This window comes from Lepidochelys kempii, chromosome 2, assembly GCF_965140265.1.
Source record: "Lepidochelys kempii isolate rLepKem1 chromosome 2, rLepKem1.hap2, whole genome shotgun sequence".
Classification (NCBI taxonomy): Eukaryota; Metazoa; Chordata; order Testudines; family Cheloniidae; genus Lepidochelys; species Lepidochelys kempii.
The window spans coordinates 261,579,158-261,606,015 of NC_133257.1; the positions used below are offsets into that span (position 1 = coordinate 261,579,158).

General features: G+C 42.8%; 1 protein-coding gene across 10 annotated transcripts in view; it reads right to left on the bottom strand.

The window, feature by feature from the left end:
- SEC22C (SEC22 homolog C, vesicle trafficking protein) overlaps positions 1-8,291 on the bottom strand; it is a 227,901-nt gene extending 219,610 nt beyond the window's left edge. For all 10 annotated transcript variants that reach the window (XR_012157659.1, XM_073334772.1, XM_073334778.1 and 7 more), the window contains exon 1: positions 8,198-8,291. The gene's annotated coding sequence lies outside the window, so the exon portion shown is untranslated. The remainder of the gene's footprint in view (positions 1-8,197) is intronic.
- Between the last annotated feature and the right edge of the window lie 18,567 nt (positions 8,292-26,858).

A 26,858-nucleotide genomic window follows, 5' to 3' on the forward strand; every position in this document is an offset into this window, starting at 1 on the left:
CCCACCTGCTGAAGTGAAGAAACAGATTGACAGAGCCAGAAGAGTACCCAGAAGTCACCTACTACAGGACAGGCCCAACAAAGAAAATAACAGAACGCCACTAGCCATCACCTTCAGCCCTCAACTAAAACCTCTCCAACGCATCATCAAGGATCTACAACCTATCCTAAAGGACGACCCATAGCTCTCACAGATCTTGGGAGACAGGCCAGTCCTTGCTTACAGACAGCCCCCCAACCTGAAACAAATACTCACCAGCAACCACACAACAGAACCACTAACCCAGGAACCTATCCTTGCAATAAAGCCCGTAGCCAACTGTGCCCACATATCTATTCAGGGGACACCGTCATAGGGCCTAATCACATCAGCCACACTATCCGATGAAGTGAGCTATAGCTCACGAAAGCTTATGCTCAAATAAATTGGTTAGTCTCTAAGGTGCCACAAGTACTCCTCTTCTTTTTGCGAATACAGACTAACATGGCTGTTGCCTCTGATAGGTTTCAGAGGCTTGTTCACCTGCACATCTACCAATGTGATATATGCCATCATGTGCCAGCAATGCCCCTCTGCCATGTACATTGGTCAAACTGGACAGTCTCTACGTAAAAGAATAAATGGACACAAATCAGACGTCAAGAATTATAATATTCAAAAACCAGTCGGAGAACACTTCAATCTCTTTGGTCACTCGATTACAGACCTAAAAGTGGCAATTCTTCAACAAAAAACTTCAATAACAGACTCCAACGAGAGACTGCTGAATTGGAATTAATTTGCAAACTGCATACAATTAACTTAGGCTTGAATAGAGACTGGGAGTGGATGGGTCATTACACAAAGTAAAACTATTTCCCCATGTTTATTCCCCCTCCACTCCCCACTGTTCCTCACACGTTCTTGTCAACAGCTGGAAATGGCCCACCTTGATTATCACTACAAAAGGCTCCCCGCCCCCGCCCCCCTCTCCTGCTAGTATTAGCTCACCTTAAGTGATCACTCTGGTTACAGTGTGTATGGTAACACCCATTGTTTCATGTTCTCTATGTATATAAATCTCTCCACTGTATTTTCCACTGAATGCATCCGATGAAGTGAGCTGTAGCTCAAAAAAGCTTATGCTCAAATAAATTGGTTAGTCTCTAAGGTGCCACAAGTCCTCCTGTCCTCTTTTTGCTTATGTTAAGTTGTGTAACTAATTACTGGTGGTGCTTAAACAAAAGGTTACATCAAAAGCCTACTGTTTACTAACCTGGTCTGCATGGTCAAGTGGATGCTAGAACACTGTATAAAAAGACCCGTTGGTCCTGATTCTGTTATCTCAGATCTGCTTAAGCTTCATCAGAGGAAGTTTGAGTCGCAAGAGTGAGGTCCCAGTTATGCTGGTACATCTTAACTATGATATTTGGACATTAGACTATAACCTATGAACTGAATTCTAAAGGAACTCTTCGCAACTACAAAGTTCACCATCTCTGCTAGGAATCTGAACCTCAATGGATTGAACTCATATCTGTATGTATATTGATCTTTTAACCATACTCTTGTTTTTTAATAAATTTTAGTTTAGTTCATAAGAATTGGCTGTCGCGTGTATCTGGGTAAAATCTGGAATATTCAATAACCTGGGAGGTAATGCGTCCAATACTTTGGGATTGGTAGAATCTTTTCTTTTATATGATGAAATAAGATTTTCAGAAAACATCATATTTGACTTAGATACATGGATGGAGGCCTGAGGCTGGATCACTTTAAGGGAACTGTATTGTTTGGACTTCTGAGTAACCAGCAAGGTAAATAAGAAGCTGTTTTATGCTGGCTTGGTAAATCTAAGTATTGGAATATCCACCAGCTTTTTGGGGTTTGTCTGCCCCATTCTTTGCAGTTCACCCTAATTGAGAGACCACAGCTGGTCCCCACTGGGACCCTGGTCACAGTAAACAAAGAAAGAACCACATAGGGCTTGCATGCCATTAAAAAGAGAAAAATAGTCATTTGTTAAATTGAACAACACTACAAAAGTGTTACTGCTGAGCTTTTAAGATGGAGAGTAAAAAAAGTTAAAGCAGTTAATGTTTCTTGACACTATTTGTCTCACAGCTTGTGTTTAAAATAAATGATTTTGTTTAAAAAAAAAAAAAATCAAACTAAGCTCCAAAATACAAGATACATGAGAGTGAAACATCACACTGACCTTCCATCTGCTCTCATAATATCAATGTTTAAAACAAACAGTGCACAAACACGCCCAGACTTTAACCTACTGAAAAAAGTTTGTTGGTTCAGAAGAAGTATAAATATTAGCACGGTTAACTTTCAACTGAGATCAGCTCCTCAAAACTGCAAAATTCTCTCAGTTACTGGGTGCTATTCCTAACAGATTAAGATGAATTTATCTAAAACTGTTTCAGATCTATATAAAACAATGAATGATATAGATGAGGTACATCGGACGCTTCTACTTACCCTCTTGTAATAGAAGAGCAAGGGGACATTCAGTTAAATGGAAAGGCAACAAATTTAAAACAAAAACCCTTTTAACACATCACATAATTAACCTGTAGATCTCTTTGCCTCAATAAATCAGCGTTGCCAAGATATTAGGATTCAAAAAGGGATTAGACATGTGTATGGATACTGAGAACATGGACAGCTACATTACCTAGAATGAACCACTTTTCATCATTTTCTAAGGAATTGTGTACAACTTTTAAAAGCATCTATTCATGAGCAGAAGAGAGAGACTTACGTATTCTTGATTGATTTGGGGTTTTGTTAGAAATCTGCTTGGGCCTGGATTAGAGGTTAGCGCTAATGTCACCCCATAAGATACAGGGCAAATCTTAAGATTTAACTCACAAGTTTGTTCCATACACAGAGAGGCAACAGCTTGTCATCAAGACACTGAAACACTTAGACCCACCTACATTGCCAAACAAGGCTGCAAAATAAGCAGGCTCTCTCCATCTACTCTGCCCACAAAACCAGCCTCACACCCCATTCGTTTTTCTGCTCTCACTTTCACCTTTGTTCATTCCATGCTGCCCCACAGGCACAGAATGCCTTCCATAAACCTGTTTCCCAACCCACCTCCTTTCTGCTTGTTTAAATTATCATGGCATGTATTTACTTGCAGGTGTCATGATAAAGTTAATTCTTAAGAGAGATCAATGGACTCATCAGGATGTGTACTTGCCTGAGTAACTGCACGATCTTATTACTCTAACCCTTGTCTACCTCTCTTCTTCCCCAGTCCCCTTTTCTGTCTGTGATCACTTGTCTGAATTTAGGCCCCAATCCAGTGGTTGGATCTGTGTAGCAGACCCTTGCACACATGCAGAGCCTCACTGAAGCCAACTACATTCAAAGATCCAGTTGCGAAATTGAAGCCTGGTAATACAACATATTTGTGCCAGGGACGATGTCATCCAACAAGAGACTGCTGAACTGGAATTAATTTGCAAACTGCATACAATTAACTTAGGCTTGAATAAAGACTGGGAGTGGATGGGTCATTACACAAAGTAAAACTATTTCCCCATGTTTATTCCCCCCCCCCCCCCCCGCAGACATTCTTGTCAACTGCTGGAAATGACCCACCTTGATTATCACTACAAAAGGTTCCCCCCCACCACCCGCTAGTAATAGCTCACCTTACCTGATCACTCTTGTTACAGTGTGTATGGTAACATCCATTGTTTCATGTTCTCTGTGTATATAAATTTCCCCACTGTATTTTCCACTGAATGCATCCGATGAAGTGAGTTGTAGCTCATGAAAGCTTATGCTCAAACAAATGTGTTAGTCTCTAAGGTGCCACAAGTACTCCTTTTCTTTTTGCGAATACAGACTAACACGGCTGCTACTCTGAAAGATGTCATTACTGTTTCTGTTAAACACCTATCATACATTTTGGTGCTCAAAATTAAGAAAGCAATAACGTGCTCACAGTATTTTAATTTATAGCCCCCACACACTCTACTGAAACACATTTAATAAAAAATATTTTGCCAGTCCAGCTATACTACTAGTATAGACTGGACATAACGTCACAAACTTTTTTTAAAGGGACGTTTCAACAGAATAGATGGGAACTTACATAACAAACAAGGTACGTCAAATTTCAACATGAATGAAATACACTTGTATATCTAATAACATTCCAAGGATATGCTTTTTAACCTAAGGCTCATGTAAAGATTAGTCAGTGTATTGTGTATGACTGAATTAGACATTTACTGTAGTATTATTGCACCCCCTTCATGGGTAAATTAGACCTATTTATCAGACAGGCCAGACATTTTCCATTACATTTTTTTCATATTTTGCAATTTAGAAAATGTATCCACCCAAAAGACTCTGAGCACAGATGCAGAAAGCTGCCTGGGTGTCCTTTTAAGCAAAAAATTCCTCTACTGTTGAAAAAGTTTGTCTTTGTTTAGTCAGAATGGGATGGTTGGTAGCATTCAGGAAGCAGGAGTGTCCTGACTCGAGTATCTGTTCTCCTTCTCATTGCTCATTTGAGTCACCTTTTACCTATGGAAAAGCTGCATTTAGGTCGATTTCAGCCCAATAATTTACTAACTTCCGGTTACTGGGCCAAGTTGTGCCCTAGGCCATACCCACACAATCCCACTGAAGACTGTGGGAGAGCTGATAAAAGTTACATCAGTGCTCAGGAAAGCTTTAGAGGAAGTTGAGGGTTTTTGACTGTGCATTTGATTAAAATTTGTGTTTTGCTACATGTAATGCACCTTTGATCTCCTTTTCAGATGGACCAAACACCCACAGCTTCCACTGACTGCAGAGGGACCTGTGGGTGCTCAAAACCTTTATAGGCCTATTAGGCTCAGAACAGTCTAAACAAACATAAAGGAAGTATGCAGCTTCATCAGCATTCCCGCCCCCTGCCATACATAAAGAGTCTGTCTTTCCTTACACTTCGATAACACCGTTATATGTAGTATAATCGTAGCCAGGTCAGTCCTAGGATATTAGAGAGGCAAGGTGGGTGAGGTAATATCTTGTATTGGACCAGCTTCTGTTGTTGAGACAAGTTTTTGAGCCACACAGAGCTCTTCTTCAGATGTGCGAAAGGAACTCCCAGCATCATGGTGAAAGGCAAGGTGGAACAGATTGTTTAGCACATAGATAGCAAAAATGCACCATGAAAGCAATAACATACCTCTATGATATTTTCAATCTCGGACAGGCAACCTAAAATCCCTTATAAATTTCCACTACAACTTCAACAACCACGATACATTCTTTAAACCAGTGGTTCTCAACAAGGGGTCCAAAGCCCCCTGGGGAGCCGCGAGCAGGTTTCAGGGAGGCCACCAACCAGGGCCAGCATTAGACTCGCTGGGGCCCACGGTAGAAAGCCAAAGCCCCACTGCATGGAGCTGAAGCCTGGGTTCTGAGCCCCGCCACTTGGGGCCGAAGCCTGAGAAATATAGTTTCGCAGGGGCCCTGTGGCATGAGGCCCCAGGAAATTGTCCTGCTTGCTATACCCTAACACCAGCCCTGGCTTTTATATGCAGAAAACCAGTTACTGTGGCACAGGTGGGCCGTGGAGTTTTTATAGCATGTTGAGGAGGCCTCAGAAAGAAAAAGGTTGAGACTCTCTGCTTTAAACTCTCTCTGGAACAATCCCACGCTAGCATCAGCTTCCTGGACACCACAGTCAGCGTCAACCATGGAATCCTGCAGACAACCATATACAAGAAATACACGGATCACCACACCAACCTTCATAGAGCCAATAACCACCCCAAACACTCCAAGAAACCTGTTATCTATAGGCAGGCACTCGGATAGCACAGAATCCAGGATATACACCTTAACACATTTAAAACCGTCTTCACCAAACAAGGATACTCCACCAGAGAAGTAAATTGCATCATGCAATTGGCCACCCAAATACCCTGAACGAATCTGCTTCAATACGGAAATAAAACCCCCTCTGACCCTACCCCCCTTGTTATTACCTATCACCACCCCACACTGGAACCCACACTGGGTATCATCAAACAACTACCACCCATATTCAATAGGGACCCCATCCTGAAAGAAATCTTTCCTGAACCCCCTCTTCTGGCCTTCAAACAACCCCCAACCTCTCCAAGCTCATCACCAGAAGCAAGCTCCCCACAGACCAGGACACACCAATTCAAAGCAAACATGCAGACATAACACCCCCGACAACACATCTTTCAAGATCAATGGATCCTACACATGCCAGTCACAACATGTGGTATACCTCATCCAGTGCACTCAATTCCCCAATAGCTATGTGGGTGAAACCAGACAATCACTACACTCTCAAATGAACTCACACAGGAAAATGATAAAAGACAAAATGATAAAAGACCCATCACCTGTGGGTGAACACTTTTCACAAAATGACCGATATCTGACTATCAGTCCTCACCCTTAACGGAAACCAACACAAGAGCCAGAGAGCTTAAATTTTTTACTTTGCTAAACAACAAAAATCATGGACTGAACACAGACACTGGATTTATGTCTTATTTTACAACAATCTGTAACCCAGGAAACCCCCTTTTTTTTTTGGTCCTATGACTGCAGAGGTGTTAACAGACCTTTCTACCTTGAATGGTCCGTTACAATATGTTCCACTGTGCATTGTGCTGTGCCACTTTGAGTTCCTTTACCAGACCTAAAGAAGAGCTCTGTGTGGCTCAAAAGCTGGTCTCCCTCACCATAGAAATTGGTCCAATAAAATATATTCCCTCACCCACCTTGTCTCTCTAATACTGTTACAAAAAGAAAAGGAGTACTTGTGGCACCTTAGTGACTAACCAATTTATTAGAGCATAAGCTTTCGTGAGCTACAGCTCACTTCCTCAGGTACTCCTTTTCTTTTTGCGAATACAGACTAACACGGCTGTTACTCTGAAACCTGTAATACTGTTACAGTTTTTCATGCAAATAGAGTCTTGTTGACTTGAGTTACATAGGGACCAGTCTCCCAAAGCATCCAGCAACTACACCTATTGGCCCTTTACTTGCCCCCTTTTCCACAATCACACCTATACTGTGAACAACTAGAACAAAAATTGTTCTCGCAGCACAGGAAGAGCTAAATTCCAGACCTAGCAGGATTTTTGCAGTTTGGGAGCACAATACAATCCCATCCACAAACGAAGTCTTCAAGACATCAGGGGCATGTAGTGCTGTTTCCAAGTGTCCCAACACAGTTGTTTTTATAACAGGTAGTCAACAGGCAGACTGCAGGCCAAACCCAGACCACCGGACACTGTTGAATGGACCCCAAAATCGATGTACTCATTTTTTTATTATTATTTTTTCTGGAGTCTGGACCTTGACAAAAAAAAACTGACTATCCAATTTTATAATATAGACAAGATCTAGTGCCCAACACATTGCCTTTCCGTAACCAGGCGTTTCTCCAGCAGTGAGCTACCAACAAGGGCATCTCCTCCATGCACATCCACTCAGCAGTGTTGCCAACTCTCAGGATTTTGTCATGAGTTTCATGATAATTATTGTTTTCCTTAAAGCCCCAGCTCCTGGAATCAAGTGGATATGTGATTATTTCAGCCTTCATTCTTAGAGGAAAAAGTAAGTGTCTAACCCTCATGGCTGTGGAGAAAGCTTCAAAATGTGAGCCCAGGGCACCCTAAAGGCTCAAAATGCAGAAGGCAAATAAAAACACCAAATCTACTGTTTTTACATAAAAACATGAGGTTAAAATCAATCTCATGGTTTTTGATGAGAATGACACATGAATTTTGAAGATTTGGGGTTGACAGTATAGGTTCTGTATCCCCAGCACCCACCAGCCTGCCCCCCACCCCCCTCAGTCTCCCTACCAGCCTCGCCACCAGCCTGCCCCCCCCCCCACCACCAACCAGCCTCGCCACTAGCCTGCCCCCCCGGAACAGTCTCCCCCCGACCACCCTCTCCAGCCCCCACCGCTTCACCACTAACCTGCCCCCCGCCCTCCTCACAGCCTCGCCCCCAGCCTGCCCCCCCCGCACCAGCCTGCCCCTCACAACCTCGCCACTAACCTGCCCCCCGCCCTCCTCACAGCCTCGCCCCCAGCCTGCCCCCCCCGCACCAGCCTGCCCCTCACAACCTCGCCACTAACCTGCCCCCCGCCCCCAGCCGCCCCCCGCCCCCGCGCTGGCGGCTGCAGGGCTCTTACCTTCCCCACCGCGGGCCCCGTCGCAGCCCCCAGGAGGCGGCCCCACAACAACAACAAACCCGCCCGCCGAGACGGCGGCTAGAGCGGCCACCCCCACCCCGGAGCACGCCGGGAACTGGGGGGTCCTCCTGTGGAGGCTCGGCTCTTAAAGGGCCAGGCCCTGGCCCAAAGGCTTCCAGCTCGGCCCGCGTGGGACACACACCCCCCGCCGCAGATCCCCCGAGCCCCCGGCCCGGCCGCGCCTCCCGGGCCGGATCGCTTCGGGCAGCTCCCTCAGCCACGGGACGACGACGCTGGTCGCACCTGGCCGGGGGCAGCCCTCGCCCAGCCCCCTCTGTCTCGGCCCCGTCCTGACCCCCCCCCCACCGCCCGTGGCCCCTGGGGCCGCGCCGAGGCGCCCGACCCCCCCACCGCCCGTGGCCCCGGGGCCGCGCCGAGGCGCCCGACCCCCCCACCGCCCGTGGCCCCTGGGGCCGCGCCGAGGCGCCCGACTCCCCCACCGCCCGTGGCCCCTGGGGCCTCCCCCTGACACAACCCCTGGGAGCCTCTCTCGCAGGGACCGCACATTCCCACGGGAGGCCGCCCCTTCCCACTCAGCCCGCATCGAGTCCAGGGGTGCCCTCCCTGTCCTACAATACCGTTCAAAAGGGGAGAACCCTGTACATACCTAGGGCACTTCCCTGCAAATGGACAGCCGGTAGGGTAAGCATTTGTCCCAGTCCTGGGGATGCTGATCCCTAGAAGTCCTCAGTGTCATTTTCGGGGTCCCATTAAGTCGGGCCAGCAGCTCATTGGACTGAGGGTGATGGAGTCAGGTGCCTAAATACCTGTGAGGGCTGGAGCCAGACTTCTTAAGGGGTGACTTTTTCCATGTTCGGTCTCAGCCCAGAGGTGAATTATTCAGGAAAGTTTTCAGCAAAAGGGGTTCAATTATTATTGGAGTTGCATATGCCTGAAAGAAAAGGAGGACTTGCGGCACCTTAGAGACTAACCAATTTATTTGAGCATGAGCTTAAAGCTTATTTATGAGCTCATGCTTATTTATTTATTTTTGAGCTCATGCTCAAATAAATTGGTTAGTCTCTAAGGTGCCACAAGTCCTCCTTTTCTTTTAGCGAATACAGACTAACAGGGCTGTTACTCTGAAACATATGCCTGAAAATACTCACCCTTCAGCATTAGTGGTGTGCTCCATCAGACGTTCTGGGCATGGATAAATCAAACATCGTTGAAGGTAGAAACGTCACATGCGACTTGGTCCGTAGAGCAAAATGAGATCTGAGGAATAAGCGTGATTTGAATGAAAGTGAATCTAATTTTTAAAAATGTGTCTATTTAAAAAGGTAAATTTCATACACACCAGATACAATTTTGCATTCAGGACTATTGGGGGAGGGGGTGTGTCAGTCTAAAATTCTAGCAATTCTCATGCTTAAATGATATTATTATTTTACTGTATTACTTTACCGCATAGGAGGCCTAGTCGTGGATCGGGACCCCATTGTGCGAGGTGCTCTGCAGATAGCTTTAGGAGAGAAAGCTCCCAAAGAAGTCAAGCAGGCTTACTGAGTCAGGCCACAAACCCCAAAATTGTTGTGGCATTTACTATGGTCAGGCCATTTAAAATCGGAGAAAAATGGCATAGGAAATATCTGGCACCATGATCAGCAGCTGATGATCCCATATTTTGTAGCTGTGGAAGAAAAATTAACAAAGAGTGGCTGAACAGCATAATCAAAATCCATCCAACAGCTAAGATTAAAAGATGAACTGATTGCTTTATCTTATTACTGACGAGCACATTATGTTATTGATAGAAAAAGATCAAGCCATACTATCATGGACTATGTCCTTAATCTTCATAAACTAATCAGAGTAAGATTGGATCAGTGCTTGAAGGGGACAGATCAAAAGAAAGGTGTTCAAGGAAACTGGTAGGATTTCAGCAGGTAGTCCTTTTCCCCTGAGAGTCAACACTGAACCAGTTGTAGAACATAGTGGTAAGGGCATTCGTGGGATGTGTAAAATTGAGTGCGTGATCATTTGGCGTAATTAAAGATTCCAAGGCAATTTTTTGCTAGAGCTTTGTTGTTCACTCTGATATACTGTGCAGTTTCCAATTTCTGAGGAGACCCTGGTTATAAGATTGTTTTAACCATGTCAGAGGAACAAATTGACTCTTCTAATGCAGACACAACTTTATCCTATTTTAAGCATATCCCTGAATCAGATTAGAACTAGAGCTATGTAAATAATGATTTCTTTTGTTTGTTTAAAAAAAACTGGGTCAACTTGAAAACAATGTTTTTCAGAATTTTTGGCAAATTGAAAAAATTTTAAATGTCATTTTGGGTCTCAAACATTTTGTTTGTTTTTGAGTGGGTTTTTTTACATTTTTATGATTTTTTTTTAAATGGAAGGAAAATCCAAAACAAAAAGTGGTTTTGACCCAAAAAATCCAAACATTGTTTTAAAAATGTCAAAATGACATGTTTTGATTTGTAGGGGGGGAAAATGAGATGAACAATTCAGTGAAGTGGACACAAATTCATGAAGCATTTCGGTGTTGCCAAGCTTCCTTTTTTGCCCCCAAAAATGTTTTGGATGAAAAACTTCCCCCAGTTCTAATTAGAACTTTGTGTGGGTCAGCAGGTCCAGAGGGACACTTTAGAAAGTTTCCCCCAAGGGTCTCTAGGGCAATGACAGGGATGTGGTGGCTAATGCCCCCAACTGGAGCATTCCTACTTCAATCCTGTATCAGGCCCAGGGGGACCAGAGAAGCAGAGGCCAATGAGGTCTTTGATAGAAGACCTGTCAGCATCAGAAAAGTGTCTAGACCTGGACTCAAAGACAAAGGCAAAACATTCTGGCCATAGCACATTCGTCCCTTCTTGGGGCAGGAAGTCGGCAAGGCAGTTGGAACTTGCAGACCCAAAGTGCTACAGCAGTGGCTCTCAAACTTTTTTACTTGTGACCCCTTTCACACAGCAAGACTCTGAGTGCGACCCCCTTATGAATTAAAAACACTTTTAATATATTTAACACCATTATAAATGCTGAGTGCACAGCAGGGTTTGGGGTGGAGGCTGACAGCTTGTGACCCCCCATGTAATAACCTCATGACCCTCTGAGGGTCCCAACTCCCAGTTTGAGAACCCCTGTGGTACAGGCTGCATCAGGTAAACTCTTCATGCAGCAATTCATCATGGGTGTCAAATACAAAAAACCACTGAAGATAACAAAACAAGCCCTTTTAGATGGGGCTTTAGTGACTTTTTGGCTTATAAAAATTGCCTCCTTCCATCCATTAGTGCTGCTTAAATGAGACCATTTAAAGACCAAATTCAATAACCCCTACATGTAAACATAATAGGGTGAAAAATAATGTGGCTTTATTCCCTGACTGATCATGACAATGTAAAATATTAGAAATAACTGTACTTTCTGATCTTGTCCACTGACTTTAAGAATCCCTACTCAAGTCAGTTCTTTCTCAGGCAAATCCTGAGAACGATTGGGACACTCACTTTCATGAAGGCTGAATTTTGCCCAAAGTGTTTCCAAGTCTGTGTTCATCTATTGCATTGGAAATCATCGATAATGTACATTATTTGCAGGGCTCAGGTAGTCTTCTTCAGTGCACTACATTCGCCTTTAACGTGAATGTTTCCCAATCTGCCAACATCAAACAGAAATAAACAGAGACATTTATAATATGTTGTATATATTTTATTCCATCATAGATGTTAGTTAGGAATCTGACAGTACCCTAAAAAGCAAGACTCAACAGCAGACACAAGTGCTGATGATATAATAGGTAGCAGCAGTCCCTGCTCTGAGTCCATACTGAAGCAATGCCCCAGGGAGATGTTAGAGGGTGCAGTGCTACTGGAAATGGCATGTATTTAGATGAAACCTTAAAACTAATGTCATGATCACTTGTGGTCACTGAAGATCACACAGCACTTTATTCCAAAAGAGGGGTAAACTGTGACTGTTTTAACTGGCTATTGCATTCCTCAATTTCAATTTTAAGCTATGCGTACCTTTTGCTGTGCTCTATTACGAGTAACTGTATTTCACTAGTGGGTAAGAGTAATTTCTACATAAATTGAACCACATCTTGAGAAGGGCTGTGTCCCCACCCCTGCCATCAAGATCAATGAGAATTGAAGATTAAAAGGAGGATATTAATATAACAGGCATCATGAAAACTTGGTGGAATAAAGATAATCAATGGGGCACAGTAATACCAGGGTACAAAATATATAGGAATGACAGAAGGTTGTGCTGGTGGAGGAGTGGCATAAAGAAAGCATAGAATCAAATAAAGTAAAAATCTTAAATGAATCAAACTTTGCCATAGAGTCTCTATGGATAGAAATTCCATCCTTGAACAATAAGAGTATAGCAGTAGGAATATACTACTGACCACCTGACTGATGGTGGTTGTGAAATCCTCAGGGAGATATGAGAGGCTACCAAAGCGGACAATGCAATAATAATGGGGGATTTCAACTATCCTCATATTGAGTGGACACATGTCACCTCAGAAGGGATTCAGAGGTATAATTTCTAGACACCAGTAATGACTGCTTCTTTGAGCAGCTAGTCCTGGAGCCCACAAGGGGAGAGGCAATTTTTTATTTAGTCCTAAGTGGAACACAGGATTTGGTTCAAGAGGTGAATATAACTGAACCACTTGGTAATAGTGACCATCATTAAATTAAATTTAATGTCCTTGGTGGGGAGGAATACGAAAGTAACCCAACACAGTAGCATTTATCTTCTAAAAAGGGGAACTACACAAAAATGAGGAAGCTAGTTAAACAGAAATTAAAAGGAACAGTCACAAGAGTAAAATGCCTGCAAGCTGCATGGAAACTATTAAAAAACATCAAAATAGAAGTTCAAACTAAATGTATATTCCAAATTAAAAAAAAAAAAGCAGAGGACCAAAAAAAATACCATAGCTAAACAGAGTAAAATGTGATTAGAGGCAAAAAGTCAAATCCAAGAGAGGAAAATAGGAGCACAAACTCTGGCAAGTCAAGTGTAAAAGTATAAGGGAGGCCAAGAAAGAATTTGAAGAGCAACTACCCAAAGACACACCAAAGGGAAAAACAAAAACAAACACCACAGCAAAAAATGTTTTAAGTACATCAGAAGCAGGATGCCTGCCAAACAATCAGTGGGGGCATTGGACTACATTGGCCACTTAGGTGCTAAAGGAGCACTCAAGGAAGACAAAGGTATTGTGAAAAAAAAAACCTAAATGAATTATTTGCATTGGTTTTCTCCCCCACATCTGCTGCAGTGATCTCCATATTCAAGCCATTCATTTTAGGTAACAAACCTGAGGAACTGCCCCAAATTGACTTGAGGTGTCAGTAGAGGAGGTTCTGGATAAAACTGATTAAACAAACAGTAATAAGTTACCAGGACCAGAGGGTATTCACCCAAGAGTTCTGAAGGAACTCAAATTACATTGCAGAATTATGAGCGGTCATATGTAATCTATTGCTTAAATTAGCCTTTGTAACAGATGACTGGAGGGTAGCTAATGTAATGCTGATTTAAAAAAAAAAATACTACAGAGGCAATCCTGGCAATTACAGCCTGGTAAACCTAACTTCAGGCCCAGGCAAATTGGTTGAAACTATAGTAAAGGGGGGGGGAGAACCCCCACACACACAATGAGGAGTCGTTGTGGCACCTTAGAGAGACTAACAAATTTGGTCATAAGCTTTTGTGGGCTATAACCCACTTCATCAGATTCGTGGAGTGGAAAAAAAAAAGTAGGTAGGTATAAATATACAGCACATGAAAAGATGGGAGTTGCCTTACCATGCGGGGTGGTCAGTGGTAACAAGGCCAATTCAATCATGGTGGATGTAGCCCATTCCCAACAGTTGACAAGGAGGTTGAGTATCAGAGGGAAAAGTTTTTGTAGTGACCCAGCCACTCCCAGTCTTTATTCAGGCCTAATTTGATAGTGTGAAGTTTACAAATTAATTCCAGTTCTGCAGTTTCATTGAAGTCTGTTTTTGAAGGTTTTTTTTTTTGTTGAAGAATGGCCACTTTTAAGTCTGTTACTGAGTGTCCAGGGAGATCGAAGTGCTCTCCTACTGGTTTTTGAAGGTTACAATTCTTGATGTCCGATTTATGTCCATTTATTCTTTTGCATAGAGACTGTCTGGTTTGGCCAATGTACGTGGCAGAGGGGCACTGCTGGCATATCACATTGGTAGATGTGCAGGTGAACAAGCCCCTCTTGGTGTAGCTGATGTGGTTAGATCCTATGATGGTGTCCCTTGAATAGATATGCAGACAGTTGGCAGTGGGGTTTGTTGTAGGGCTTGGTTCCTGGGTTAGTGTTTGTTGTGTAGCTGCTGGTGAGTGCTTACAGACAGCCCCTCAACCTGAAGCAAATAAGGGCTGGCCTGTCTCCCAAGATCTGAGAGCGAGGGATTGTCTTTCAGGATAGGTTGTAGATCCTTGATGATGCGTTGGAGAGGTTTTAGTTGGGGGCTGTAGGCAATGGCTAGTGGCGCTCTGTTACTTTTTGTTGGGCCTGTCCTGTAGTAGATGACATCTGGGTACCCTTCTGGCTCTGTCAATCTGTTCCTTCACTTCCCCAAGTGGGTATTGTAATTTTAAGAACGCTTGACAGAGATCCTGGGGGTATTGGTCTCTCTCTGAGGGATTGGAGCAAATACGGTTGTATCTTAGGGCTTGGCTGTAGACAATGGATCATGTGGTGTGGTCTGGATGAAAGCTGGAGGCATGTAGGTAAGTATAGCGGTCAGTAGGTTTCTGGTATAGGGTAGTGTTTATGTGACCATTGCTTATTTGCACTGTAGTGTCCAGGAAGTGGATCTCTTGAGTGGACTGGTCCAGGCTGAGGTTGATAGTGGGGTGGAAATTGAGGAAATCCACCAGGATTTCAACAAGGGCCCCCTTTCCATGAGTCCAGATAATGAAGATGTCAATGTAGCACAAGTAGAGTAGGGGCACTAGAGCTGAGGAAGTGTTGTTCTAAGTTAGCCATAAAAATGTTGGCATACTGTAGGGTCATGCGGGTACCCATAGCAGTGCTGCTGACTTGAAGATAGAATGGTCCCCAAATCTGAAATAGTTGTGGGTGAGGACAAAATGTCACAAAGCTCAGCCACCAGGTTTGCCATGACGTTATCGGGGATACTGTTTCTGACGGCTTGTAGTCCATCTTTGTGTGGAATGTTGGTGTAGGGGGCTTCTACATCCATAATGCCTAGGATGGTGTTTTCTGGAAGATCACCAATGGATTGTAGTTTCCTCAGGAAGTCAGTGGGGGGTCTCAAAGATAGCTGGGAATGCTGGTAGCGTAGGGCCTGAGGAGGGAGTCTACATAGCCAGACAGACAATCCTGCTGTCAGGGTGCCAATGCCTGAAGTGATGGGGCGCCCTGGATTTCCAGCTTTAAGTAATCAGACACATAGATGAACATATGTTGGCAAGAGTCAACTCAGTTTTTCGAAAGGGAAATCATGCCTCACTAACTATTAGATCATGTGTCTCCTTTCTGGGGTTTTATAAAACTTAAAGCATTATCTTACGATTATTAGTAGCATAATTCAACAACTCAATCTTATAAGGTTTTTTTTTTAATATTGCTTACACATTTGGCATCCAAAATAGAAACAAAAGTAGTAACACTGCAGTTTTACAAACCCAAAACAACATTGCCCATTTAACTCCATTTTATGCTGTTACCTGACATACAACATTATACCAAGCACACATTTGAAATCTTTTTTCTACAGCCTTTTATACTTTTACTAAAACAATTTTACACTTTTGCGCAAGCATACCTTTTACAGTCTAGTTAACTGTTCTATTTGGTCTAGCGTGCCTTGATTCATTTGTATTTTCATATCCCAATCTATATCATTTCACTTTATTTTCCTCAAATTTGGCAATGTTGATCTAGGGTAAGTCAAAGGTTTTAGTTATCTGAGGGTGGCATTGATATTGTTTGTACTGGAAATGAGTTATATCTTCACGAGTCTATTACATTCCTTGGTCCATAGGCCAGGTTATTACTGTATGACCCTTTTTCTTTCGATACCTGCATGCGTTGGTTTAATTCCTACCAACCCTTTTTTTAAAAAAATTGTAAATTTATGGTGAGGTTACCTCCTTTTTAATCCAAATTTCCATTTCCTTCTGTGATAAAGGTGCCCTGTTCTTTCTGTTTCCATTTCACTTTGGGTATTCACCAAAATCTATTTCCTTCTGGTTTTATTTTCCAGGTGCAGGCATATATTACCTGGTACACTTTGTTGTGAGTGTTTTGCATTAATACTGTGTGATGCCTTAGTTTTCCTACATGTTGCACCAATGCTTAGGTGGTAGGAACAAGGGCGTGTGACTTGCTAAGGCCCTTGAGGACAGGTTAAGCTACTCCAGTTGCCTGCATGTAAGCTATAGAAGGTGCTCTTCATAACCTAAAACCTAGGAGGGGGGATGTGACCAGGTGACACTTTCCCTGGGAAGGGAGCCAAAGACCAGGAGGAGGAGCAATGTTGGAGGTCGGGTCACTAGAAGCTGGACAGTCTGTGGTTGGGAAAGAGGCAGGGAGTCCAAGATGGATTTGGCTAAAAGTTACCAATTCCCATGCCAACCCGTCTGTTCCACCTTGTGTACCTGTTAAATAACCCCCTCGTTTCACAATGTTGGCTGAGAGTTAGGGCTGACTATGGAGTTGAAGCTCAGGGCCAGTTAGCTTCCCCAGGAGCCACACCCAGGCAGACTCACTGCAAGGATGCCAAATGCCCAGAGGTCAGACACAGGAATGCCAAGAGCACTTAGGCTTTTTTGCCCTGGCAACAGTGTGAGGGGAGGCATATCTTACCAGGGTTTTGACTGGCTTTTTAGAGAGCATTAGCCTGATGACTGTGACAGACTGTTGATTATCTACTCCTTAGGGACTAAGATTACAGAAATCTTAAATTTAGATTTGTTGTATGTATACACACTGAGAGATTACAATCTGGAATTAACCATTTTATATGTTTAGGAACATTGTGATGTTTGTGTGTTGATTTGGTGACATTAACTCATGGGGACAATATGTAATACATGGAAGGATAAACATATGAGGTATAGCATCTTAAAGCACATTTATGTTAGGGTACTTTTGTTTGGACACTTTAAATACAGATGTATTACCATACCCCAGTAAACATGTGTTATGTGCACCAGTTACATTTTTATTGACACATTTTCGTATGCTTAGTGATATCATACAATTTTACAGTTGATTCTGTATTTATGGCTGGAATTTTAATTTTATTTTTAAACTAAACCCCTTGAATTCTATATTCTTGGGGTGCTTTTTCCTGATGGTGTGTCTTAGGGGTTTCTTTATGTGGGTCCCACAAATCCCCAATTTTGTTAATTGCTTGGGATATGTTGTCCCCCAATGCATATGCACCATTTATTACACTTGAGGTCCCAAACACCTTTTGTTAGTGGATTATATTCCCTCTTAACTACTAAAGAGGGTTTTCCTGAAGGTTCTTGCCACCGTTTTGCAAGAACATCTTAGATGTTAATCCCTGTACCCACACAGAAATACATGCCTTATTGGTACATGAAGTGTCCACATTCCCCCCAGTGTTTTTTATGGCCTCCAAGGGAATGACAGATTCTGTTACCACAGAGTTCCAGGTTTCCCCATCTTCTACAGTTTTCCTTCTTATCCCCTTTACTGAGTTGAGCAACTTGATATTCCTTTGAGTTGTGGAGAGTTTTTATACTGGAAAATAAGTTACCTGGATACAATTTTTTTATTCTTTTACTTTGCTTTCTTTTAGCCTTTTCCCCCCTTTGATCCTAGTGAAATAAATGTTGCTAGAGTAATCAGGGAAACAACTCTAACATGACTTTTGTACAGGACTTTCACAGGTTGGCTTCAAGTTGTTGCCCACAGTAAAACTTACTCTGGCTAGGAATTTGATTAAATCTGCACTGTTATCTATCCCAATACTGGAACAGCGGACCCTCGCTAGAGCACACATCGCTATAGCACGCATTTGCTTATAGTGTGGTTGTGGCGATGGATCCCAAGTTTAAATTGGGATCTCTGGTAACCTGGCCCCTGCTATAGCATGGTCCCCGTGTTAATGCAGTACTGCACATGGATCCTGAACCCCACATTCTAGTGAGGGTCTGGTGAATTTAGACTTTCCAAAAGTCTCTTTAAAAACTTTCCCGTCCTCAGAGAATTAAGCCTGGAGGCCACTTTCAGATTATGAGATTTTCCTATACTGATAGTATATCAAAAGCAGGAAGCCTACTACACAACCTGTGAGGCCACTGGGTAATTAAGGTTTCCTTAGCACCTTGGAACACCCAAGAAGAATGAAGCCAATATAGAAGAACTAAAGAAATTTGCATTCATCTTTACAGGTAAGAAATTCTAGTAAAGATTAGTTTACTAGAATTCTTTCAAAGGACTAACAAGGATATAGAACCCTTATTGAAGGTTTTTAGGCAAGGTGAGCTGTTATAGGATGAGAGAGAAAGTCCTTTATGGATCAATAACTGATCAAGAGAGGAGACAAAAGGCAAAAATAACTTATTAATTTTCAGAATGGAGAGAGTTAAACAGTGGTATTTCCAGGGCGTCTGTACTGGGAAAAGGCAGTACTGTTAAATGATCTACATATAAAAAGGCAAACAATGAAGTGGCAAATTTTTGCCAATGATTTAAAATTTTAAGATAGTCCAGTCCAAAACAGACTTTAACGAGTTGCAAAGGAATCTTACAAAACTAGGTGACTAAGCAGATGAAATTCAATACTGACAAATGCAAAGTAATGAATATTGAAAAAACATAATTCCAACTATACATATAAAAGAATGGGGTCTAAATTAGCTGCTAGCATCCAAAAGAAAAGAGGTTCTGGAATCATTGTGTATAGATCCCTAAAAACAGCCATAACTAAAAAAACACTACAGGAAAAAAATAATCAAGGGTCTGGAACAACTTTATATAAGAAAAGATTAACAAGACTAGGACTTTCCAACTTGGAAAACTAAAAGGGGAATACAATAGAGGTCTATGAAATCCTGACTGTTGTTGAGAAAGAAAGTTATTTACTTCCCTGATTTCCCTGAGCAAATACAGCATGTTTTGAAGGTGCCTCTAGGAGTGCTACGGAAAAGGAGAGTGAACTACTCGTGCTGCAGTGGGGGCCATATACATGTCTATTGAAATTATTTGGAATGCATGTGTGACAGAGAGGTCTGCTCCTTTATAAGCCAGGTGGACTTGAGTCAGGCAGCCCTGTCCTTAAGGTGGAACCCTTTTAAGAACAGGTGTTTAGGTTTAGTAGAGGGGGATCATCAGACCCAGCTGAGAAGGGGTCAGAACTCAGCTGGTGGGGAAGGGAGAGCTACAGCTACAGTGCAGGTTGGCTCCTGTGACAGGCCCTGTAGCAGAGTTTGAGAGAAGACTTGGTCTCCCAAGTGGATAGACTGTGGGATGATTGGGGAAGAACTACGAGAAGCAGAGAGGCTCCGGCAAGGAAGCTCCAGGGAAAAGTAGCTGTTGGATTTATGCTGAACTGTTGAATTTTGGGATTTCCTGAAGATCATTTGTGCAACCAGTAAATGGTTCCCTGAAGAAAGGGCCTGAACAGACTCTAGGTCTGGTGTTAATGGGCTGGGGATTATCTTTTTCTGTAAGGTGGGAAACGACTGGTCACGTAATCCGGCAGTTCTGCCCAGAGACAAGAGAGTATATAAGTTCCTCACAGCCTATAGGGTGCTGTCCATCATGGTGGCAGCAGTGTCCACATCGGTCATCAGTAGTCGTGAGCAGTCTCCCAGAGGCAACACATCAACTCATCTCTACTTACCTGAGATTGAGGGATTGTGGTTCAGCAGCCGATCTGATCCATGTTCCTCCTGTGCACATCACCAGGCACAGCAGAAGGTCTGGTTGCTCCATTGCACTAGAGCTGAGGTAAGTGGTCAGACACGACCCTCCCTCCATGACTGAGGTTTCATCTGTAAAGTCTAGATTTCTTGACTGTTAGTCCATGACATCTGTAAAGGCTAGAGGGCCTAGGTTTCATGCCCTTGATTCCAAACCACCGAGTATTCTTTACTTACCTGTACCTAATAAACTGTCTTTTTGTTCACCTTTAATCTTGTTGTTCTGTTTCACTGAGACTATAGGTGACAGACCTTAATCAGGGATAATCTGAATTTCCATCATTAGCAGGGGTCCTTTAATACCCTCCCTTTAATTCCCTTTTTCCCCTAACAGTATGTCATCATGATTTGAAAAGGAGGCAACTCCTCATTACTCACAGTGCCATCCCACAATGCCCCACACTGACAGTTAAATCAGTGCAAGCACTCCCGGTGAGGACCCGCACTGCTGACACAAGGAGTATAGCGTAGACATGCAAAAGCAGTTTAATTACTGTGGTAGCTGTAAGTCTATGTAACTTAGGTCAGCTTAATTTTGTAGTTTAGACTTGCTCTTGGTGTAAGGGACCATCTATCACAAAGATTCTCACCATACAGGTGAGCCTAATCAGAGTACCCAAGGGGACTGTCTGTGACTCCATGTTTAGGCAGTTATAGTGCCTGAGGAGTTTACACTTAATAATTGATTGGTGAAATCTAAGTAGAGCTCACAACCAATTTGGGGTTTGTGCCCTTGTCCATAACAGTCTGACCTGAGGTTGGTACTTACATTCTTGAATCACTGCAGGACACCTTGACACTAACCACACTTTTAGACTTGGCTATAATAAAAATGACTGAAGTTTGAATATGAGCCATCGACATAATCCTCATTGACTAGTGGTTTTGCTTTGTTTGAAAAACAAATTAGTTTTGATTTAACACAATTACAATAGTTAGAAATTGCATGAAGGCAATATCTTCTACACTCCACAGGCTACGTAGTTCCAGATATTTTCTTTTACCTTTTTTCCCCCCAATCTTTCTTTAAAAGAGATTGTGTTCATACATCATTAAGTATATTCAGTTAAATTTACTAAAAAGTCAAGACATGCAAATGTTATAGTTCTGATAATGTAAATCAGCATAGTGCCTAGAGCTACACCAATTTACACCAGCATAGAATCTGACCCAGTGCAGGCTATTTCTTTCTTCTGTAAAGTTTAGTTAAGACGTTATGTTTTATAAACCTAATCCAAAGCCCAATGAAGTCAATGGACAGTGTCCTATTGACTCAGTGGGTGTTGGATTAGGCCCTTATGGTATATTATCTCAGTTCCCTCTAAGGAGAGAAGCAAGTGCTGTGGGTGCCAATAGGAAAATGGGAATTCCCCCTTACAAATGGCATAAAGTCCCTATTTCTAGCCCTGCAGAGCCATGAAATATTAGACTTCAAAAGCATGACATTGATGTAGGGAACACCTGTCTCTGGCCCAGGACTGATTCTTGCCTGTCTTGGTCCTTGAACAGGTGTAATTTTGGGAGGAAATTCCATAGGTGTGAGAAGGAGAGCAAGAGTATAACTGGCTTCAGAAAAGAACTAGATAAGTTAAAGGGTAGTCCATCAATGGCTATTAGTCAAGATGGTCAGGGATGCAACCCTAAACCACTGACTGCCAGAAGCCTGGAATAGAAGACCGGGATGGATCACTCCAAAATTGCCCTGATTTGTCTACTATCTCTGAAGTGCTGATACTGGCCACTGTCAAAGACAGGCTACTGGGTAAGGACCATGGTCTGACCCACTTCGGCAGCTTTTAGGTTTTTTAAAAGGGCACCTATTTGAAGCTCCTCATGGGCTTTGAGCATTAGAACAAGTGGCTGGAAGATGGATTAACAGGTAGAGTTCAGGTGAGACAGTCAAAGATTAGTGATAAATGTATTTATCACATGGATATCATCTCTGTATATTACATAGGTAGCTAGGTAGTAGACATAATAATTTCAAATATATCAAAGCATTGTGACAAAGTTCCTCCTCTACTTTGGTGGGTCTTGCGCTTATTGGCAGATTTGCTCGCCTTGGAGCTTCACAGCAGCCCTCAGCTTGGCCGTTTTTCTGAACCCACAATCCAGTTTGACGACTGTGTCTGACCAGGAGTTGGGAGGTTTGGGGTGGGGGTGGGGGAAACCCAGGCCCGCCCTCTACTCAGGGTTCTAGCCCAGGGCCCTGTGAAATGCAGCTGTCTAGAGTGCCTCCTAGAACAGCTGTGTGACAGTTACAACTCCCTGGGCTACTTCCCCATGGCCTCCTCCCAACACCTTTATTCTCACCATAGGACCTTCCTCCTGGTGTCTGATAATGCTTGTACTCCTCAGTCCTCCAACAGTCTGTGTTCTCACTTTCAGTTCTTAGTGCCTCTTGCTCCCAGCTCCTCACATGCGCACCACAAACTGAAGTGAGCTCCTTTTTAAACCCAGGTGCCCTGATTAGCCTGCCTTAATTGATTCTAACAGCTTCTTGATAGGCTAATTAGAACACCTGCAGCCAGTCTGTCTTACTTGTCTCCTGAAGGTTCCCTGGGTAAGGTACCTACTTAACCTGGGGCTAATATATCTGCCTTCTATTACTCTCCTGTAGCCATCTGGCCTGACCCTGTCACAGTATGTAAGGCCTCAATCCCACAAAGACTTGCACACAAGCTTAATGTTATGCATTGAAAATAGTTCTCTTCAAATCACTCGGACTACTCACGGTGTGTAAAGTTAAGCATGTGTCAGGCTTTGCGGGATTAGGACCTAATTCTAGGTCTTTCAGAAATGACATGATGTTGAAAGTGTGCATTACTGACCTTACCTGATACTTTGTGCTGATGTTCTCCTAGTAATGATGGAGCATTCATAAATTCTAAGATCAGAAGGGACCATTGTGATCTAGTCTGACCTCCTGGAGGAGCTAGGGTAAATTCAGGTTCTAGGTCTTCAACAGGTCTTTCAGCAGCTCCCATCTTTCTTTCCCATGCTGCCATTTGAGATACCCAGAGCTAAGGCTATTGTAAGAAAAAGGATTAAGAGACTGGAAGCGTGCATACATTGGATGCAGGAGACATTTGTTGAGTGCTGTGGTCTGACAGACAAGCACAAATACCGAGGCCAGTGCCTGATCGTATTACAATGATCATTTCTGGTCATATTCCCTTCACCATTACTTCCCAAAACATCGTTTGAGACCAACCACAAAATAAAGGAGCTGGATCTGCGTATTTTCCACAATCTGGAGATTTGGCATATCAGTTTCTTAACCTGTTGGATAGCCATTTGTTATTTTATTATTTTTACAGCAACCAAAAGTTTTCTAGGTGCTCTATGGAACACAGAGACAGACCCAATCCTTGTCCCAAAAATTTAACCTAAGGCCTTAATCCTGCAAACACTTACAAACTCGCTTAACTTTATTTATTTGAGTAGTCACACTGAAGTCAATGGATCTATTCACAGACAGAATAAAGTTACTTATGTGCATAAGCATTTACAGAATCAGGGGCTAATTTTAGACAGGATGCAGCAAGTAAAATTAATAAGTTCTGCAGTTACTTGATCCACTGAGGCATGTTGAGTAAGAAATTATTAAATATATGCTAGATCTTCTTGCATATGGTTTGTTTTCTGGATTTACCTGGATTGTTTCCATGAGCCTATTCCCAGTGCTTAATTTGTAATTAAAGAGATGCCATGGCTCAAGCAATTTTTTTTTATGTTCATAACTGATACAGCAAGCCCAGAGATGCCAGGGCTATGAAGTGCCAAGTCTAGAGGTAGCAGGGCTCAGCCCTGGCACAAATTAAGCCCTGCCTGTTCCTCAAACTATCACAACATATTATTTAAACCCTGCTGCTGCAAAGCCTATACAATGTCCATATCCGGGATATTTTGTGAATCTCTCAGCTCTGATTTAATGAGAAATTTGTCCCATTGATACAGGATGTTACCTTACAGCTCATTTCCCCTCTCCTTCCCCATTTTATGTGATGGTTCTTTCAAACAGAAAGTTAGGTATTCCATATTACTGATTTGGAAAGACGTACTAGTCACCTGCCGATGCATCTTGGACCAATGTAAAAGTCTAGTTAGTGGACTGGATCAGATCCATGGTCCATATAGTCCCATATCCTGTCTTCAACAGTGGCCAGTACCAAATGCTTCAGAGGTGATCCATAGTAGGCAGATGTGGGATAACCTGTCTCCCATGAAGGATTCATTCTAACTTTTCATTCGTGAACAGCAAATGCAGACACTCTGTGCTCCCTGTTTGTTCTTCCACTTCCCATTTAACGAAGTGAGACTAGACACACACCACCTATATCAACTTACTTCTCAGTACACCCCCTTATTTTTAACCCTCTACCATCTCATTTATGCTAGGACTCTCAGATGAACATCTGTTTGGAATATTTTAGCAGCTGTGAGCACTGTATGCACTACATTTTAAAAATACATACTTGTGAGCAATGACCCAGCCATCGTTTGTTAGTATTGATCATCCAATTCGAAGTTACTTAGTTTGTGAACACAATGCCATATGGAAGACAGAGGAAACAGCAAAATATAGAAATCTCTGCTTTCCAGCCCAGACCCAACTCCTCTCTTCCCATCTGACAGTGGCAAAGTCCTCTGATCTAGGGGTAAAGGACTAAATCCAGTTCCTCTACTGGTTGGCCCTTTTAGAAGGGTTTGACTCCCAACCAAAAATCACATTTATCTTCCGCAATAAATTACATTGTTTGTTACAATGTAAGGGCACAGAACAAACAGGTTTCCCTGGCAGTTTAAGTGAACATAAGTTACGTTTACCAGCTTGGTTAACTGCAGTATAATAAAATCAAGCATGCTATGTCAGTTAGCTTTATCAGCATCAACAAGCTGTAATATTGGTTTTTGAGGCTTTGTGTGAAGTTAGTCTAAAAAAAAAATCTTGAGTCACCAGACATCTAGGGATCTCTATGACTTGTTTGAAGAAAAGAAGAATGTGCCTCATTCTTTCCCCACGAAAACCTCAAGATTTTTCCAAGGTGCCTTGAAGCATCTCTCAGCAGAGGTAACACCTCTGGGAGGAATGGCCCAGTCCATACTATGACCTGGAAAGTGATGTCGTAACAACCAGGGTGAAAAACAGATGCCTAAAATGGCTCTTGTCCAGTTTTCACGATGCAAAGCAGCAACCATTGCTAGGACTCTTTGAAGCTCTGCTTCTTTGTCCACCGTGGATGGGGATTTTTCTTTCCTCCGTTGCCCAAATCATGCTACACACACTAGGCCTGGCTCCTACCCCAACTGGTAATCTTGCCTTCTGTGCCAACCACTGGGTGTCACTGCCCACAGCCAGGTTCATGACAGATGGTGCCTTCTGTTATAGTACTGGTATTTTTGCTTCTTACACACTTCTGACCATGATTGCTTCCTGATCTGGCTTTTTGGAAGGCCTAAAGCATGTACACTTTGCTACTTTGTACCAGCATGGAACACTATAATTAAAAGGAGGTTGCAGTGACCTTGGTTCCCAGGCATCCGAGTGTCCCCCGCAGCACTGTTAGATAGCTCTCTACTGACCGAATGCATTTAGACATTATCTGTCTCCTCCACAGCCAAAAAGCTCTCTCAGTTGGTTTCAGAAAGCTGTCTGTTTCTAATGTTAACTTTCCTCCACCTGGACTCAGGGCAATCTGTTCCCACTCGTCTCCAGAAAGACTCAAACTGGCGACGCTAATAGTACAAAACCAGTGTTCTTATAATCTTCTTCTACACAGCTCTACAGATTTTACACTCATTTAGCACCTTCCTTCCTAAAAGATCTTAGCGCTTAGATCTCCTGGAGAGAAACAACTTCTCTTAAATACAGTCTCATTTGTAATACAACAGTGCACAAAAAACACTTTAGGACTGGAAGTGAACAAACAAACATGTCCAGTTAAAATTGCAGAGGGAATTCCAATAAGCAGAATGTTGTTACTCACATTGGAATCTGGCAAGGACACCAGAGCAAGCATCCCTATCTGTCTGAGGCTATTTGACAAACATAAGCATTCATTAACTTGTGCATCCCATCTGAAAGATGGCACCTCTGGCTGCTCCCCCTGACACCATGCTGGGGCACTGCTTCAGTAGAGACTCATTGAGAAGAGCATCCCCCTGTTGAATCATCAACCCCCCTTTGAGTTTCCTTGGAGGTCTGCTTTACAAGCACCATCCTTGTTTGTTAGCTTGTACAAGTTAACAGAGTCCCTGCCTATGCTGGAATGTCTCTAAATAATAGAAATGATTTGACGCAGTGAAAAGACAAAATCCTCTTGCAGCCTTTTATCTACGTTTCACTCAAGAATCAATGTGTGGTGCTTTTATCTGAAGCATTGCAGGAAGTAAACATACACAGGCTGTCAGACACATGGGTCTTTTCAACAGCAGTTCAGCAGACTTTAGCTCAATCCTGCAAAGTACTCTCAACTCCCAGTGCAGCAGCCCCTTAAAGGAAAAAGCTTTAGTTTAACAATTGCAGTGGCCGCTCTGACTGATCAACTGAATTGCAGTCCAGTTTACAACTACTGTTACCCTTATGGAATAGGTGTGTCATTTTTACAATTTCCAGATAAGGTGTCTGAAATTAGACCATGCTCCAGCTGTCAGGGAGAGAAAAGAGGGG